This window comes from Neovison vison, chromosome 6 (assembly GCF_020171115.1).
Source record: "Neovison vison isolate M4711 chromosome 6, ASM_NN_V1, whole genome shotgun sequence".
Classification (NCBI taxonomy): domain Eukaryota; kingdom Metazoa; phylum Chordata; class Mammalia; order Carnivora; family Mustelidae; genus Neogale; species Neogale vison.
In genome coordinates this window covers 160,857,559-160,877,419 of record NC_058096.1, presented here as the reverse complement: position 1 = coordinate 160,877,419, position 19,861 = coordinate 160,857,559, and the positions used below count along the sequence as shown (strand labels likewise).

The 19,861-nt window shown below is 39.1% G+C and overlaps 1 pseudogene; it reads right to left on the bottom strand.

The window, feature by feature from the left end:
* Positions 1 to 15,657: 15,657 nt before the first annotated feature.
* Positions 15,658 to 16,144, bottom strand: LOC122910586 (annotated as a pseudogene).
* Positions 16,145 to 19,861: the final 3,717 nt, after the last annotated feature.

Below are 19,861 nucleotides of genomic sequence, written 5' to 3'. Positions count from 1 at the left end.
AAAAGAAAACTTTTTGGGGAAAATTATTAAACCTCCAGGCTCATTTTCTCTCTCCCTTCCTTCCTTCCTCCCTCCCTCCCCCCCATCTCTCTCTCCCTCTTTCTTTCTTTTCCTTCCTTCCCTCTCTCTTTTTCTTTCTTTTATGTATTATGGACTCTAAGGAATATAGTGTAGAGGGAGTAAGGTTTGTCAGAGTCTTGGACATGATAGTTGGAATAAATAATCAGTTGGAGAAGGTAAAGTTTGCTCTATTCCTCTGTCCCTGGTAATAAATATTGTACAAGCTCTGCTAATTCCCACTACCCAAGAGGACCAGTGAACAAACTAAAGAAGAAGTTTGAAATTTGGTAGTCTCCAAACTGTAGGCCAAACTAAGCCCATGTGGGTGATCTATCTGTATTCACAAAGTTCTATGGCCAAATAGGTAGACTAAATTCTGCCTAAAAGGAGGTTAAGCAGGTTTTATTTACAACTTGAAATCAATTCTGCAATATTGGTCACAATTTTTAATATGTTTACATATATAAAATTCAGAGGTACATACAGTGTGTAGCACTTTTACCAAGCTTGTTTTATGATATAATCCCTTTTCCCTCTTTCTCTTTTAGTAAATGACGTCTTATGATGCTGTCATTGCATGAAACACTGATATAACCATGCAGGAGTTAAATGCAACTAACATTATTCAGCCCTGCTCATGTACATAGGACTGTATTAAGTGTTACAGGTGATGAGATAGCATTTGTGTACAGTCAGGACTCCTTCAGTTGTGTAAGATTAAGACCCAGTTTTAGCTAGCTCAAATGAAATATAGAATTTGTTGACTCATGGGACTTAGAAGACCAAGGAGTGGGCTAGTTTTAGGTGTGGCACAAGCAAGGTGTTCATTGTTGAATGAAATTGTTGAATTTCTCTATTTCTAGTTTCTTCTTGGTATCATTATGGGACAGGTCTATTCATGTGCCAAATGTCTTAGATTGGGTTCCCAGGAAACAGACTCTAGAATGGAGAGTTGCATGAAGATTTACTGGGGAGAGCTCTTGGGCTTTACACCTGTGAGGAACCGAGAAGGCATGACTGCAGCAGAAGCAGCTGAGCCTTGAAGTAGTAGCAGCTGAAACCTCAACTAATTCTGCAGGAAGCTCTGGAGCCCTTCATGTCCCCACACGGAAGCAAAGAGTCCATGCCTTTGTGTGACTCCATCAGAGGTCACAGTATCCCTCCATAGTAGTGGCCAGAGCCAGTCTCCGGGAGGGAGCATAACTTGATGATGTATTTCCTTGTGGCAAAAAAGCAAGTCCCAGTGAGAAATTCAGTTCTTAGCTACTAGCCACTAATACTTCTGGCAGCTGGGCAAATGAGTGTATCTGTCCTGGGAAGGGTAGCTGGACAGAGCACCACATGTCCACTAGTCAACCAACAGGCTCCCACCAGCTCAAGCCCAAAGCTTCTTATTCAGAATTTCAGAAGGAGAGAGAATTTCTTTTCAGACGATGTTAATAAAGAGGGAATTCCACTGTCTAGCTCGAGTGCCTACTGCCCCTGTGATGGAGGAGGTGGAGGTCATGTGATTGACAAGATCCACCATACACGGGAGGGGTATTCCCCAAAAGGAACATGTGTTGCATAGACAAAAAAGAAAGGGAACCAGTGTCAGTGATAGCCTTCAGAATCATCCTGAGCCAGAGAACAAGAAAGCACATCCATAAGTCATGATCACTAGATTGAAGATTTTTTGGGACCACTTAGCCTTATTTTGTAAGTTAAGATAGAGAAGGAAAACTTGTTCCTAATTTACATATGCACTCCTACTAAATCTATATTCTATGTTTTAATTTTGGAGATAACTCTACATATAGCATAGTGTGGACTGGTCCATTTTGATTAAAAATGTTTTTAGAAAAGATGAGTGAAAAAAAAATAGGTTGGAATAATTTCCAACCTAATGTATATAGAAGTACTTGCCTGTGAATATTATTTTCTAACTTCAGTCATTGTTTAAAGATTTATACTGGTCCATTAATAATGATGTACTTGCTCATATTTGTTGAATGTTCACTACTTGCCAGGTACTCAAAGAAGTCATCCAAGCACTCTTTATGACAACCCATCACCATCCCCATTTGACAGATAGAGAACTGAGGTTAAATGTGATATTTTTTCCTGTGTCTTAATAGGTAATAAATGGGATTTGACTTTAAAACCTGGTGCTCTGGGGACGCCTGGATGGCTCAGATTGTTGGGCAGCTGCCTTCGGCTCAGGGCATGATCCCAGCGTCCTGGGATCGAGTCCCACATCGGGCTCCTTGCTCCGCAGGGAGCCTGCTTCTCCCTCTGACTCTGCCTGCCACTCTGTGTCTGTGCTTGGTCTCGCTCTCTCTATCGCTCTCTGACAAATAAATAAATAAAATCTTAAAAAAAAAAAACCAAAACAACAAAACCTGGTGCTCTGCTATGTTACCTTATTATTAATGCTGACATTTTTTGACTTGGTCTGTTTGAAACAAATTCTTTCCTTAGTTGAAAACTTAATTCATTGCTTCTTGTATGGTGAATCAAATAATTTGAGATGGAAGGTATACTGAAATTATATCTTTTAATTTATTTCATGAGCTATCTCCATCTGTAAAACAATCATGTCTTTAATGTTTTAACATTAAAATTGATTTTCAAATGATATTATAACAGACTAAAAAATTAGTCCTTGATACTACCATCCCTTCAACTATTTTTCTTTTTGTGTTTCCTCATAAGTCTCATCCCTAGAAGGTTTTATTTTTACCTATCTGTATCCATGACAGAACTATTAGGTTGAATCATGTGGAATTTTCAATATTTTACAGTTTTCCTATGAAAATGGTAATTGATATGGTTCTACCTAATTTGTTTTCAGCTTTGATGCAGCACTTGTGTTAACCTTTCCATGAGGCTATGTAGGCTTCTTGTCATCTGAACATCCAATGTTCCATGAAGTGTAAGTTCACTTAACTAGTCTTTTCTATTATCCTGAGTTTTTTACTATAGTAAACAAATATCATCCTACACAAATATTCCTCTTTCTGGGTCATTTCCTTAGGATAAATTCCTAGTGATGGAAATAACTGGATTAAAGGAAATTAATATTTTATGGCTTTTGATACACACACATATATATATATTTAAATTATGTTTTAGACAGAATCTTTTTAAATTGCAATCAACAGTGTATAAATGTACCAACTTCATCAGAACCTCGTTAGCCTTGGGTATTGTTTTTATTTCTGATAATATAATAGGTGTAAAATGGTACTTAATGAATATTTTAATTTGTTTGTCTTTGATCACAGCAAGGTGGAGCATTTTCACATGTTTGTTTACTAATTTCAATTCCTCCTGCATAGATGATGAGATAAGATTCTTTGCTTATTCATCTATTGGGGATCGTATTTGTATATCATCCTTGTGCATCTTCTATAACATAGATGGTAACCCTTTATTTTCTTTTTAAAGACCTTTTAGTCCTTTTTCTCTTAAGTTTCATTATATTATTTTAGAAGTTACAAAATAATCTTTAATAGCAAAATCTGAATTTTTCCTGTCAATTAAACATTAGAAAGTTTTAATTCCTGCATATATTTCAGTATATTTCATTTCATTCTTTGCCATATTTTACACCATTTTTAAATACTTACTTTTTTAGTGATGCAGAATTTATTTTGATTTATAATATAAAATGAGGATATAAACTAATTTTGTTTTAAATTTGTTAATCAGATATATCCAAACAATTAATTTCTTTCTTTCTTTCTTTCTTTCTTTCTTTCTTTTTTTCTTTCTTTCTTTCTTTCTTCTTTCTTTTTAAAAATTTTATTTATTTATTTGACAGACAAAGATCACAAGTAGGCAGAGAGGCAGGCAGAGAGAGAGAGGAGGAAACAGGCTCCCCAAAAAGCAGAGAGCCCGATGCGGGGCTTGATCCCAGGACTCTGGGACCTTGACCAGAACCGAAGGCAGAGGCTTTAACCCACTGAGCCACCGAGGCACCCCCAAACTATTTCTTAAGTATGTTTTTCTTTCTCTGTTGTGTAGTTTAAGAGTGTAAAAACATTTAATGTAGTAGTATCTATTTCTGGAGCCTTTATTCGGTTTCACATTTTTTTTTTTAATGGTGCCAGATGTATTTTAATACCTCACAGGATGGTTTCCTCCACTCATTTTCAATTTTTAAAATTTGAGAACATTTAAAATATCTCCCCCACTCCATTTTTGGTCCCATCTTTTTCTTATTAGGCCAATTAAATGATATTTTACAGTTTCATAATATGGTTAGATTTAAAAATAGTATATCGGGTTTCTTTGGCTGCTGTAAAATACCACCACAAACTTAATGTTTAAAGCCATGCAGATTAATTACCTTATAGTTCTGCAGGTCAGAAGTCTGATGCTGGTCTCACCTGATTAAAATCAGAGTGTCGGGGCGCCTGGGTGGCTCGGTGGGTTAAAGCCTCTGCCTTCGGTTCAGGTCATGATCCCAGGGTCCTGGGATCGAGCCCCGCATCGGGCTCTCTGCTCAGCAGGGAGCCTGCTTCCTCCTCTCTCTCCGTCTGCCTCTCTGCCTACTTGTGATCTCTGTCAAATAACTAAATAAATAAAACCTTTAAAAAAAATCAAGAGTGTCAGTCAGGCTGTGGTTCCTTCATGGAGACTCTTAGGAGACCATTCATTTCCTTGCCCTTTCCAGCTTCTAGGGGTTGCCTGTTTACCTAGTATGGTGGGCCCCTCCTCCACCTTCAAAGGCAATAATGATGCATCTCCCCAACAGTTTTTCTTTCTGAGCAGAGCCAGAAGATATTCTCCAATTTTAAGGACCCAGGTGAATAGATCAGGATCTGGATAATCTAGGATAATTTCTCCCCATTGCAGGGTCTTCATCCTTGGTCACATCTACAAAGTGTCTTTTACCATGTAAGGTGACATACTGTTAGGTACTGAGATGAAGATATAGACATGTTTGGGGGGCATTAAATTTGACCACAAGAATAACAGCAGAATTTTTTTAGGGGAGGGGGAGGATTCTGTTAAATAATGTTAAATGATTTTGGCAGAATTGGTATTTTTGTAGAATTTCACTTTCCCATCCATCAGTAAGTGATCACCTGGTGTCATTTTGAGGATTACTTTAGTGGTTTTAAAGACTCTTTCTCCTTAATTGCACTCCTTAAACTTCTAGTTCGTGGGATGCTATTGTGAGTAGGACTTCTGTTCACCCATATCCCTCCCTAGTACATTTTTTTTCTAACAAGTTATTGCTTGATGTCCTTAATTCTTTGAGAAAATTTATTCCCTAATGTAATCTTAATTTGGCATCCACTCTACAAAGAGAAGCATATGTTGGCAATACATGGTGCGGTGTGAATGCAGCTTCCAGGGAAATCAGCCCAGCTATGCCATATTGAGAAATCTCCATTTTCACCACTTATTTGAAAAGATGCAAAAATGCTGAGCATTGAGATGACCTTCAAAGCTCAAGAAAGGTTGCTGAAAACTACGTTTGACCTAGTTTGCTCGGTGTCCTGAGCAGAAGGACACCCAGCAGTCCAGGAGCTACCCTGGCAAAGGGAAGTGACATATGGGCCTGGGGTGGAGAGGCAAGGCTTTGCTTAGGGACCCTGCACAGCCCTTCTCTCCAAATGATTGATTAATTTCTACTTCAGCAGGTTGCCATTTGTGACCCCTTCCTTCTGAGTTTGATATTCGTATTTAAGAGATTCATGATGCAGAAGGATCTTTGAATTGAGAAGCCGGAGGCCTGGTTCCAGCTTCAATGGAGAAGTAAACTGAGCCAATGATGCTGAGGGGATGATGTGATTCCTTAGGGGATCTGTTCTCTTATTCTATGAGGAGTTGGACTAGATCTGTTGGAGATTTGAAAGAAGGTGAATTCCATTTGAAGAAGGGACAAAGTTCCAATCATTTCAGTTTCCACTCCCTCTCCCCACTTATTGATCTGTGGTAACACTTAGGAAGCAGAAGTTCTTTTTAACCTTTCTCTCTAGAAACATGTCTGACCTTGTGAGCTTATTCTTATCTCAGTCTATGAGCTCTTGAGCACTCTTAAGAGTTCTTGAAGTAGTGATCATGGGCCCTGACATCCCTTCTAAATGATAGGCTTTACAGGTTTCAAAACACATTGGTCTTCTGACACTAGATTTTGCCCACTCTGTTCTGTAGGAAACCTTTGATGTATAGACCAGAGGAAAAACCTCACAGGCTTGTCTCTAGGACCCAGATAAAGTCCAGTGATTTGGCTTGTTCAGGAAATCCTCCTTTATAGATTATCCCCTCCCATTCTATTTACTCATTGACATGTCTTGATATTTTGTTTCTTCACCAACCTCTGTTCCCTTCTCTGCAGATCAGGTACTCTGACATCTCAAGAGCAGGAAGTGGCCAACCAGATCTAGAGGATGGTTTGGAGAAACAATGATCTCAGCCCCAAACTGATCAGATTACGGTACTTTTCACTGAAATTCTGCTTGTGGCCCATCTTCTCCTTAGTATCAGTGTTATCTGTATAAAGCCTGGTGGATGAGGTCCAGTTCTGCATGGAGGACCAGCAAAGCACAGGCATCAGTAGACCTTCTTCAAATACATATTTTCCTTCCTCCTGCACGCCTAAAATTGTTTTTGTCTCTTGTTGTAGGAAGCATCCAGACTGCTGCTGGAGGTGAAAGCTGATTTCTCTGATCAAGGTTATAAGGTGCTGTTGTCAGAGGCATCCTGATCATCCTTAACCCTTTCCTGGATTGAACGAGGGAGTGGACCATGAACCTTAAAGTCCTGGTCACCATGTCATAGAATGGATAGCATGACAGAACTTGCTGTTATGGCAATGACGACACCCCTTATTGAGAGCCTATATAAACCAGACTCTGTGGGTTCATCTTGAAGTGTGCAGAATCCTGTTTGGAATTCAGACATAGAAACAATTAATTCTAGAATGATAACAATAGAGCACATATCTTGCTGTTGACTTGTGGGGTTGAGAAATTAATTTCTGGAAGGCCAGTTAGTGTCGTGATTAAGAGAGGTCCCAAAGTTTAGGAAACGACAACTTATGTGGTATTTTCTTTTGAAGGTTTAGTGGAGAGTGGGGGAGAATGTTTTCTTTCTTTCTCTCTCTTTTTAAACATTATATAACTATACGATTTTTTAAAAATTTATATTTAAAGATTTGGGACCAGGCAGATTTAGTTTGGGATTTCAGCTTTCTTACTTACTAGATTTGTGGTCTTGGAGAATCTTCGTAATCTCTCTGAACCTCATTTTCTCTGTGAAGATTCATTGAGCTATGCACATGGTAATCTTATCTACTTGTCCAGCACTTAAACACCAGCTCTCACTATTACTATTGTTATTACAGTTACTGTTTGAAAATCAGAGCTGTGTGACAAGGGGAACTGATATTTTGCACCTCAATCTGACAATCCTGTTGGGTGGTTATCAGTGGCGGGAACCGTTATAGAAAGTCATCCTAGTGTTCTGGAAAGTCAAATAACCAAAAACTGGCATGGTCATAGAGAAACCCCAAACTTCAGAAGGAGGGCTTAGAGCCTCAGACCATATGCTGTCAGGGTGCCCTGGCCTATGACCTGGAGTACAATCAAGTCTGGAGGGCAGGGATGCCCTCTGAACTGCATTTCAGAGGTGGGACTCCCCAGAGTCTCTGGAGAAGAAAAGGGAAATATTGGTGCCATTAGACACCACTGGCTTTTGAAGCGGGACTACCTCGTAGCCTGCAGGAGTGTGATGAGATCTCAATCTGAGGACCAGAGGGTCAGAGAGAGTGGACCAGGCCGGGCTGAGCCGGGCATTCAGCTGCCAGGCCAGATCGGGATTCAGAGGTACCAGATGCAGCAGATGGTTGTGTCAGCAGGCTGCCTGCCTTCCTCACAAGCTGTTAACACGGGTGGATCAGGGTTTAGGCTTCCTTATGTAGCTGCATTAAACTGAATGTAGGAATATGGCCCTTAGCAAAGGACCCCCTTAAAAGCATTTTTCAAAGGAAGATGGGGGTGGTACAAATGAGAATTGAAAGATCTGTGTGTGAAAACAACTTACCTAAGTGGAAGTTGGAAGAAAGATTGCTTCTGAGCACAGGAATTAGGAATAGATATCTTTCATTATAAATTCACCTAAGCATATGTTTCAGTTCCCTGGAGTTTCGCAGATGGCTTTATCTTTTCTTGGGAATTGGCTTGCTTATTTGTCCTCCATTTTGGAGAAACCCTCCCAAGTTAGAAGGACATGCCCACTTCTGTTCTGGAGTTCGTTCCCCACCTGTCCTGAGCCTTGCTTGAGGCCGGGCACACAGCTTATACTTTGTTCCTGGAAATATTAAGAGTCTTCAGGCAGACAGAGTCCTAAGGCGATTACTGTCTTAGCTCAGGTTGCTGTAACAAAGTTCCAAAGACTGGGTGGTTTGAACAACGATTTTTTTTCTCTCGTAGCTCTGATGACTGGGAAGTCTGAGAGTAAGGTGCTGGCATGGTGGGTACTGGTGAGAATTCTCTTCCTGGCTTATAGATAGCTGCTTCTTACTGTATCCACATGTGGATAAGAGAGATCAAGTTATGATCTCTTTCTTTTCTTATGACACTAGTCCCATTGTGAGAACTCTTGACCTCATGACTTCTTCTCAATCTAAGCACTTCCCCAAAGCCCCAGCTCACCAAAGTACCATCCTACTGGAGGTTAGGATTTCAGTGTGAATTTTGGGGGGGACGTATTTACATTGTCCATAACAGTACTTAAGCCTCCAACAGATGACTACTGTGTTCCCAGCCTGACATTGCTGAGCTGGGTTCTGTCAACAGAATGCATGTTCTGTCACCCACTGCCTAACACTTAATTGAGCATATTATTTAACTTCTCTGAGCCTCAATTTCCCCGTACTTGCTGGGATGAAATCTCTTATACTAAAGGGTTAGTGAGAGGACTTGCTGGGACAAATTCTGTAAAGCACTTAACTTATAGTAGGTGGTCACTAAATGTTAATTGCTCTTACGTCCATGTCCCAACAACGTCATTATCCAACCATATTTTTATCCCTTTGTAGACTAAGAAACTGTCAGAGAAGATAATTGAGTTTTGAAGATAGAGAACATTTGAATGACCTCTAGGTTGTTGAATAAAATTTTCTGCTCATGTTTATTTGCAAGGCTATTTTCCATGCTGCATGGCTAGCCTTCAGACAGGCTCCTTGAAGGGGAAATTTGCAAGGGCAGATGGAGATAATAACACCTGTGGAGCTGGGCTGATGAAAGGCAAAGAAGATGGAAGGGGAGAGGTCGAATGATGAGACACTCCCAAGAGAAAGCTTCCTGTATTTTGTGCTCTTTTCAGAGGTGAATCTGCATAGCCATGATAGCTCCCGGCCACATACATTAAATGGGCAAAGAAATGTCTCACTGAGTCTGGACCAAAGTACCCTAAGAAGGGGTGTGGTGCGGGCATAGGTGTATCGTGTATACATGCATGTGCATGATGAGCATAAAGCTTCTGTTAGTTGCACATGCTGTCTAGGCTGTGATATAAATCAGAGAGGAGCAGAGCAGATTTGCCATTCTATTACTTCTCATCCTTTTCTGATGCCAACTGGCATTATTATGATCTGAGAGGACATGGGTTCCTTTCCACCATTTAGCAGGAAAACTCCAGGGCAAGCTTTGAGTGGAATAGCGATGACTAAGCAGCCACTATTCACTGACAAGGTACGCTTGTCAGGTGCTGTACTAGATACCGTATGCTCCTTGTTGTCAACCCTGACAGCACTCCTCCATCTTATGATGTCTCTCTTCGCCTGGAGACTTATGAAGTTGAAGTCCAGAGATGATGTGTGACTTATTCAAGCTCACAAAGCTTGTAAGTGTTAGAGTTATGTTTTAAACATTTGTGGTCTGAATCTAAAATCTGTGGTTTATCCCCCGTCACTCCTTCCACTACCAAAAACATGCAAGCAAACAAGCAAACAAACAGCCAGCTGACTACAGAATCCTGTCTGGCTTTGACCTGAATCCATATGGGCACGATAGTGTGTTGTAGTAGTGGGATGACAATTTTGAGAAGGGCTGTGGTGTACCCACTAAGCTGAGCACTGCCTGGAGTGCCTGGGGCTACAGGTGACCTGGGAGGGTCTATGGAGTTAAGAGGTTACTATTGCCAGACAGAATAGCAGCAGGCTGCTTTATTATATAATCAGTGTTGCTTGCGTATGTGTGGTGGTGGGGTGGTCTGTGTGTACCTTCTGATGATTTGGAAAGTTTGTGATCTGCTTGAATTTCTTCTGGTGTTTCATTGATAATTTTGCTTTTCTCTTCATTTAGACCTGGCTGGATTTGCTGCAATCACTTCTGCTCCCATCTCTCCTCTTTCTCTCAAATCCTTTCCCTCTCTTACACCCAGTTTTTGTTGGTTCTCTTTTTTTATGAAATTTCTAGGGTTCCCATTCATACTGCTCAATATATTTCTCTTACTCTTAGTTGCTTTACCAGGTCAAAATTGTATATTTTGACCCCGACCTAGAAAAGATGACAACGTCAACAACCGTACATCACCTTCCACCTTTGTCTTTTCCCATGTCTTCCCAATTTTTGTTAGTAATATTACTTCTACATTATTGTATAATACATACATTCTATTTTCTAAAGATAGTTCCCATAGTTCTTATACTTCAGTGAAATGGATCAATGTCCATTGTCAGCCCTTTTATAGTAATTTCTCTTGTCCTTTCTTGGGCTGCTTGAAACCTGACCTTGAGTAGTCACTCCAAGAGGCTCATGGGAACTCGTTCCTTGAGTTCTTAAGTTTGAAAAATAACTGCCTATTGCCTCCATCCTTAAATAATAGGAAGGCTGGGTAGAATGTTCGTGGGTCCCATTTTCTCTGAGACCTGATTAGCATTTTTCTATGGTCTTTATTTTGTGTTGCTGGGTAGTCTGGAGTATCAGAATTTTTCTTTACTTTAAGGTGACTGGAACTTTGGCCTAGTTGTTCAAGTTACTTCTTATTTTTCAAGTAGTAGTTATACCTTGGCATAATATAGTCTTGGGATGAGCCATTATGTAACAGTTTTCTCCATGGATAAAGTGGGTCCTTTCAATCTAAAAGTTCATTTTCATTTGTTGATGGAAAATTTTCTAAAAGTAGATCTTTAATTTTTTTGGTTTCTAGTTACTTGGTTCTCTCCATCATAGTAAATATTGCAATTATGCCATGTGTTGGATTGCCATTATGTCTTTTATATCATTTTTTTCTTGAATCCTTTAAAATTTTGTTTGTTTTAGTCATTCTGCCATCTTGTCCTACTTGTTGCTTTCTGTGTGGCACTAATGTCTTTTTTTCTTTGTGCCCCTTTCAATATAGACTTCATATTTGTAATGATTTACTATAGGTGATGATTTTCCATGTGTTTCCTGAGTTCTGTCACTGCATGCTTTGTTTCCTCTTATTTTCTATTGTATAGCTTGGCAGAAACTTTGTAACTCTGCTTTGAGCTACCTTTCTTAAAAGATTATAAAATTCTTTTAAAATGAAATTGTTTTTAGTTATAGTAAAATATGTATAACACAAAATTTAACATTTTAATCATTTGTACTAGTAGCATACATAATACTACACACTTGTAGTATTAACAATACTACAGTTCAGTTGTATTAAATACACTCACATTGTTGTGTGTAACCAATCTCTAGAACTCTTTTTATCTCGCAAAATTGAACCTCTATGTCCATTTGAACAACTCTCCAGCCTCTGGCAACTACTGTTCTACATTCTGTCTCTGAATTTTATTACTTTTGGTACTTCATTGAAGTGGAATCATACAGTATTTGTCATTTTGTGACTAGCTTATTTCACAAGACATAATGTTCTCAAGGTTCATGCATGTTGTAGCCTGTGTCAGAATTTCTTTCCTTTTAAAGGATGAACTTTCCATTGTGCATATAGAGCACATTTGTTCAATATTCATCCACTGATGGACACTTGAGCTGCTTCTTCCTATTGGCTTTTGTGAATAACATTGCTACGAACATGGGTGTACTGTGCAAATATGTCTTTGAGATCCTGCTTTCATTTCTTTTGGGTATTTACCCAGAAATTGAATCACTGGATCATATGGTAATTCTATTTTTAATTTTTTGAGGAACTGCCATATTGTTTTCCACAGCTACTGCACCAATTAATGTTTCTACTAACAAAGTTCCAATTTCTCCACACCTTTGTCAACACCTTTTTTTTTTTTAAATTGCAGCTATCTTAATAGGTGCACAATGTTACCTCATTGTTATCTCATGGGTGCAAATTTTGTCTTTTGAGGGAGGGAGGCAAGATGGCAGAGGAGTAGGGGACCTCATTTATACTGGTCCCCTGAATTTAACTGGATATCTACCAAACCATCTTGAACATCTGTGAATTCATCCTGAAATGTAAGAATTTATATCTGGATCTCAACAAGAAGAAAAATTCTGCCAGGCATGAGTGGTAGATTCCAACTGCTCTGGGTTTTCTTGGGGTACATCTTGCCTGGACTGTGGTTGATATTTTAGACTCTGTACATTTCCTTAACCATCCCTCAACTGAATGACCAGGAGAAGGAACTCCCAACAAAGAAAAGAGCCATAGACAATGGCCTCTGCCACAGACCTAATGGATATGGATATAAGCAAGATGTTGGAGATTGACTTCAGGGTTGCAATTATGAGGTCAATAGCTAGGTTTGGAAAAACGAGTAGTTGCAATATAGACTCTCTAAGGGCAGAAATGAGAGCTAATCATGCAGAACTTAAAAATGTATGAATGAGATGCAGTCTAAACTGGATATTCTAACAGCTAGGGTAAATGAGAAAGAAGAATGAAATAGTGATCTACAAGATAAGCTGATAGAAATGAAGGAAGTCAAGGAGGTTAGGGATAAAAACCTAGAACCCCATGAGATCAGACTTAGAGAGATCAATGACATTATGAAACATCCCAAAGTCAGAATTATTGGGATTCCTGAAGGGGTGGAGAAGAGAGGACTGGAAGGTATATTTGAACAAATCGTAGCTGAGAACTTCCCTAATCTGAGGAAGGAAACAAGCATTCATGTCCAAGAGGCAGAGAGGACCCCTCCCAAGAGCAATAAAAATAGACCAATGACCCAGTATATAATGTTAGAGCCAAAGTGGCTATTCTGACAGTAGTTAGGGGGAAGGGATTTCTTACCTCTGGAGGGAGGAACATTAGAAAAATGTCAGACCTGTCCACAGAGACCTGGCAAGCCAGAAAGGACTGGGAAGACATAATCAGTGTACTAAATGAGAAGAACATGCAACCAAGAATACTTTATCTAGAAGGCTGTCATTCAGAATGGATATAGAGAAAAAAAGCTTCCAGGATAGGCAGAAACTGAAAGAATATGTGACCACCAAGCCAGCCCTGCAAGAAATAATAAAGGGGGATTCTATAAAAGAAGAAAGATCCCAAGAGTAACATAGACCAGAAATTTACAGAGACAATCAATAGAAATAGGAGCTTTACAAGCAATTTGATGGCACTGAATTCATATCTTTCAGTAGTTACTCTCAACATGAATGGCCTAAATGCTCCCATGAAATAACACAGGATTGCAGATTGGATACAAAGACAGGATGCATCCATATGCAATCTACAAGACAGACATTTGGTACCTAAAGACGCCTCCAGATTGAAAGTGAGGGGATGGAGAACCATTTATCATGTCAACAGACTTCAAAAGAAAGCTAGGGTAGCAGTTTTCATATCAAACAAATTAGATTTTAAACCAAAGATTGTAGGAAGAGATGTAGAAGGACACTGTATTATACTTAAAGGGTCTATCCAACAAGAAAATCTAATAATTGTAAATATCTATAACCCCAACATGGGAGCAGCTAACTCTATAAGCCAGATGTTAACCAAAATTAAGAATCATATTGCTAATAATACACTAATAGTAGGAAATCTTAACACTCCAGTCTCAGCAATGGAGAGATCATCTGAGCAGAAGATCAACAAAGAAACAAAAGCTTTGAATGACACATTGAACCAGATAGACATCGTAGATATATACAGAACATTCCACCTTAAAACAACAGAATACTTTTGTGTGCATTCTTCTCGAATGCCACAGAACCTTATCCAGAGTAGACCACATACTAGGTCACAAATCAGGTCTCAACTGATACCAAAAGACTGAGATTATTCTCTCCATGTTATCAAATCACAGTGCCTTGAAATTGGAACTTGATCACAAGAAAAAAATTGGAAGGAATTCAAACACATGGAAGTTAAAGAGCATCTTACTAAAGAATGATTGGGTCAACCAGGAAATTAAGGAAGAACTTAAACAATTCATGGAAACTAGTGAGAATGAAAACACATCAATCAAAAACCAGCAGGATACACCAAAGGCAGTACTTTCAGCAACATGGCGGGATACAAAATCAAAACCACAATGAGATATGACCTTACACCAGTTAGAATGGCAAAAATTAACAGGACAGGAAACAGCAAATGTTGGCAAGGATGTGGAGAAAGGGGAACCATCTTACACTGTTGGTGGGAATGCCAGCTGGTACAGCCACTTGGGAAAACAGAATGGAGGTTCCTCAAGACATTAAAAATAGAGCTACCCTATGGCCCAGCAATTACACTATGAAGTATTTACCCCAAAGATAACAGATGCAGTGAAAAGAAGGGGCACATGCACTCCAGTGTTCATAGCAGCAATGTCCACAATAACCAAACTGTGGAAGGAGTCCAGAGGTCCTTCAACAGATGAATGGATAAAAAGATGTGGTTCATATAAACAATGGAGTATTACTCAGCCATCAGAAAGAACGAATACCTACCATGTGCATCAACTTGGATGGAACTAAAAGGGATTATACTAAGTGAAATAAGTCAAGCAGAGAAAGACAATTATCATTTGGTTTCACTTATATGTGTAATATAAGAAATAATGCAGAGAACCATTGGGGAATTGATGGAAACCTGAAGGGGGAGAAATCAGAGAGAGAGACAAGCCATGAGATACTATGGATTCCAGGAAACAAACTGAGGGTTTCAGAGGGGAGGAGGGACGGGGAGATGGGTGCGCCTGGTGATGGGTATTAAGGGCAGTTGTGATGAACACTGGGTGTTATACACAGCTAATGAATCATTGAACACTACATCAAGAACAAATGGTGTACTATATAGTGGTTAACTGAACATATTTAAAAAAATGAAAAAAAAAATTATCTGCTGCTGAACTCTCATGCGGGCTTCTCCAGCCTAAAAAAAGTTGATGTGGAGCCTGGCTGGCTTGATGGGAAAAGCATGCAACTCGATCTTGGGGTTGTGAGTTCAAGCCCCACCTTGGGTGTAGAGATTAATTAAAAATAAAATCTTAGGGAAAAAATGTCTTTTGAGTTACTTTCCTCTTATGATTAGTGATATTGATCTTTCATGTATTTATTACCCATTTGTGTATCTTCTTTGGAGAAAGGTCTATTCAAGTCTTATGCTCATTTTTTAATTAGTTTTTTTGTTGTTGTTGTTTGTTGTTGAATTATAGGAGTTCTCACTCTCTTTTTAAGTAGTCCTGAGTTATTTTCTTATTCACTTATTTAATACCTATTATGCCATGAATTCATAGGAGATGGGCTCTAATAGCTCAGGCTCTTTTCCATTGGTTCTTACCAAATGTTCATCTCTGGGTGGGGCAGACTGGCATTTTAGTTGAACCCAAGTACCTTTCTCACTTTGGCTTCCTTCTTTTTTGGATCATTTTCCTTCACACACTTCAGGAAGCTATCTTGGCTCTTAGAGTGCTTAATATGCTTAACACATACATTATTTCTCTTGGCAAGAATCTTGCCCTTAACTTATCTGTTTACAACAATGCCAACAGCATGCTGAGTGACACTGTAGACTCTTCCAGTTTTGCTATGATGACATTTGTGGGACATTCCTTTTTGAATGGTGCCTATTCCCGTGATGTTTGCAATATCACTTTTATTGTAGATACACATGTATGTGACCAAAGCAACAACCGCATGTTTTCTAAAAGGCTTGGGAATGTAGAGTGGGTACATTTCCTCTTTCCCTTTGTGTTGGTCATTTCAGCGAATTACTCTAAGATGGCATGTTCCACCAAAAGACTGTAGGAGTTCTTTATATATTCTGGATATCAACACATTGTCAGATATATGATTTGCAAATGTTTTCTCTCATTCCATGGGTTGTCTTTTGAGTTATTTTCTTTGATACACAGAAGTTTTAAATTTTGATGTAGTCCAACTGTCTACTTTTCCTTTGTTGCCTGTGCTATTTGGTGTCTTAGTCAAGAAATCCTTACCAAATTCAATATCATGAAGATTTCCCACCTTGTTTTCTTCTACTTTAAGGTTGCCTTTCCCCCCCTAGTATTTAAATGCTTAGTGATATTAGTCATTTTTTTCTCTGTTCTTTGTTCTTTGTTAATAATTTTCATATTTTTTTCCTGATCTATGTTTCACTTCCTATTTTTTAAAATTTATGTCTTCTTTTTATTTTTACATGGTCTTTTAATATAAATCAATGTTTACTCTTTTTTTAATTAGGTCATCTTTGATAAGACAAATTATGGATCTATTTTTTCTATTAGGTTTGGGCGAGGAAGGATCTTATGATATAGGGTTGTATGCACCTGAGAATGGATAAGTTATTCTAGCTTTTAGTTATCCCCAGACAAAATGACTAATGCATGGTTGTTCGCAATTGAGAGTTTATCTTCTATCTGTATTGGTCACAGTCTTCTTCCTGCAGAGTGTCTGTGTTTCCTCATTGTAATTTCTTATGTAACACTTGGTGCTAAATGGGTCCTAGATAACTTCCTCTGACAGCTCATTGATCCTCTTATGTTGCTCTAAATGAGAAACTGTTTTTCTCTCTGGAGGCACCATCTTTTTTGGACAACTGTGCTCTGTCAGTTTTGTCCAAGGTCTGTACCTGTTTATGTCCCTGTAAGTTCTTCACTAGATTTGACAGCTCCTTCTCTTTTGGCATGGTTCAGAGTTTCAAAAATCTATTCTAGTTTGTTGAAGGTGAAATTTGGGTTTCTGTTTATCCAACTCTTTGATGTTATGGTGACTTGAAGGGAAAATGAGGCAGGAGTCCAGGTAGTTGTATTCTCTTCCACTCTCTTTTTCCTTTCTTTTTTTGAGCAGCTTAATGGCCTTTCATTTTCCTAAAATATAGAATAGAGTACTGGGAGAGCAAAAAATGGAAGTTATGGAACAAAGTGGTTACATAGTGGACTTCTGACTGTGTAACTTACTAGCTATGTAATCCTGGGCAAGTAATTTAACTTTTCTGTGACTTAGTTTACTTCATTTGTAAAATGGTAGTAGTAGTGATAGTCAAAGTGTTATAGGCCTCCCATTCTATGAGAGGCACTGTTCTGTCATTGTTGCATGTATTAACCCATGTCTCACCTGTTGTCATCATTCCCATTTTATAGATGAGGAAACTGAAGCAAACTGAAGGTTATTAAACAGAGCTGAGCTTTAAACCTAGGCCACCTTGTTCCAGAACCTATGCTTGTCCATTACACACTAATCCCTCTGGTGTTCAGTACTTATCTCATGAGCCTGTTGAGAGGATTAAAATGATAATGTACATGAAGTACTAAGAACAGTGCATATGGGAAGTAAGAACACTCTTCTTTTCCTCTCTACCCCTTATCTTCCTAATTCTCCTCTTCCTCCGTCTTCCTGTATTCATACCCTTTAGTGATAAAGTAGGAGAAAATGATGATTTGACATTTTGTTTGACAAAAATGTCCCAAATAGCCCAAGCATTTGAAAATACTTTTATTCTTCTGAAGAAAAGTTTAAAATACTGACTTTTGTATTGGAAATAAATGAGAAAATGACAAGGAAGCTTTATCTTTTAGTCTTTGGGCCAGTTTTCAAAAATATCTCAATGTTTTCAGGAGCTGTAGATGAGGTAGAAAGGAAGGAACCTATCACCAATGACTTTGGGAAACAACCACTGAACCTCTCTGAGGCACTGGGATATGATGCCCTGAGCCAGTGGGTAAGTGAAAGGAAGAAGGTGAAGCGATGATGTTGGGTGTCCTGGTTATCCTCTGTAATGGTGAGAGTTGTCTGCTTACCTCATCCTGGTTTCTGCTTCTGGATTTCAAATATTAGAATAGGTCATAAAGTGGAGAGTTTTGACCAATGTTTGTAAGTCATCCTTCCCATTCTTCATTTTTTTCTCCATGTGTTTGCTTCACTCTGCAGGTTTTTTCTTAGAGGAGAAGTGGGGCACAGCCTAGAAAATGGACTCATTGGTCTGCTTCTGTATTAACTTCCCTTTTAAACATGGGGAAAGATGGGAAGGGATGGGGAGGAAAGAATGGATGAATAGATAGTTGATAGATAGATAGATGGAGGGAGGGATGGAGGAAAAGAGGGAGACCACCTAGTGGCTAAACTCTAATTCCACATTTCTAGCTGGAGAATCTGATTGATTTGGCTTTGTTCAGGTGTCCACATAGGTACAATTGAAGGTTGCTAGGTTGATGACATACTTGCTGAGGGTACAACCCTTCTGAAAAGGAAGACTTGGACAAAGGAGAAAATGATTGGTGGAGAGAATGATTGCTATCTCTTGGCCACTAAACTGCCACATCAGACCCCAATCTGGCAACTGATACCTTGATGTGGCAGTGAACTCTGAACTCTAGTCTCAGAGCCTGCTGAAACCAGCATCTATCATCCTGCCTATAGTTCCCCACCCAGTCCCTCAGCCTGCCTACCTACTGGCCTGAATTCTCAGTGTTTAGTCCATTTGCTCCCAGACCCTTAGTTCCTTTTAGTTGTCTGATATAGACAGTTTGCTTTGAAAATTGGTTTCTCTTGTTGGTTCTTGTGCATTCTTTAAAACAGAGGCTTGCATGGTGTGTTGACTTTGTCTTATCTCTGCCAGTTGATTTTTCCCTGAGTGCCTTGCCCTAGCAGAAGGGCACCCTGTATCAAACTTTAGCCAATGCCACTCAAAAACCCTGTTCTGGAAGCAGAGATGGGGCAATAGTCCTCCCTACCCCTCTCCAATAGTCCTATTCAGCTCTCTCCAAATCATGCCAATCTATTTTAGTGAGGGAACTGGAAATCTCAGGGGACATTTCATCCCTAAAAAGTTCTCCAAGGAAAGTTTAAAGATGAGCTGTTGTTTAGAGATCAATGAAAACGAGATGGAATTTAAATATTAAGAAGAAAGCTCTTGCCTTCAGGTAAAGCTGACATTTGCATAATAATGAGAATCACTCGCCGGATGGAATTGAGAATCTGACTGGAATCTCAAATCCTGGTGAGGGAAGATTCATTTACCTGAAATGGCAATGGGAAATATGCTAATCAGAGGTTCACTGCTGTCCATCACGTTCAACAGATTCTGAGACAAAGAAGGAGAGAGTTCACAAGTAGGAGGTGATACAACTTGACATTAAACTTAATTTGGTTTGTTTTCCTATCAGCCCCTGACAGATGTGTGATTGTGGAAGTCTTCAAAAGGGGGTAGGGGGATGATTCCCTTCTGTCAGAACTGTCTGACATTGTCATTACTGCTGCTGTCATTGTCATTACTGTTATTGTGTTGGAAACAACAGGAGGGAGGGAAAGGAAATCTGGAGTATGACCCAAATCATTATTGAGAAATAATGGGAACACTTAAAAAGAAAAGTCAAAGAAAGAAATAAGGACTTCAAATAAAACATTTTTGTGTTTTGATGATTAACACAGGAGAGATAATTAGTATCTGGGTGATTGAATCAGTCATTTAGAAGATATCTTAC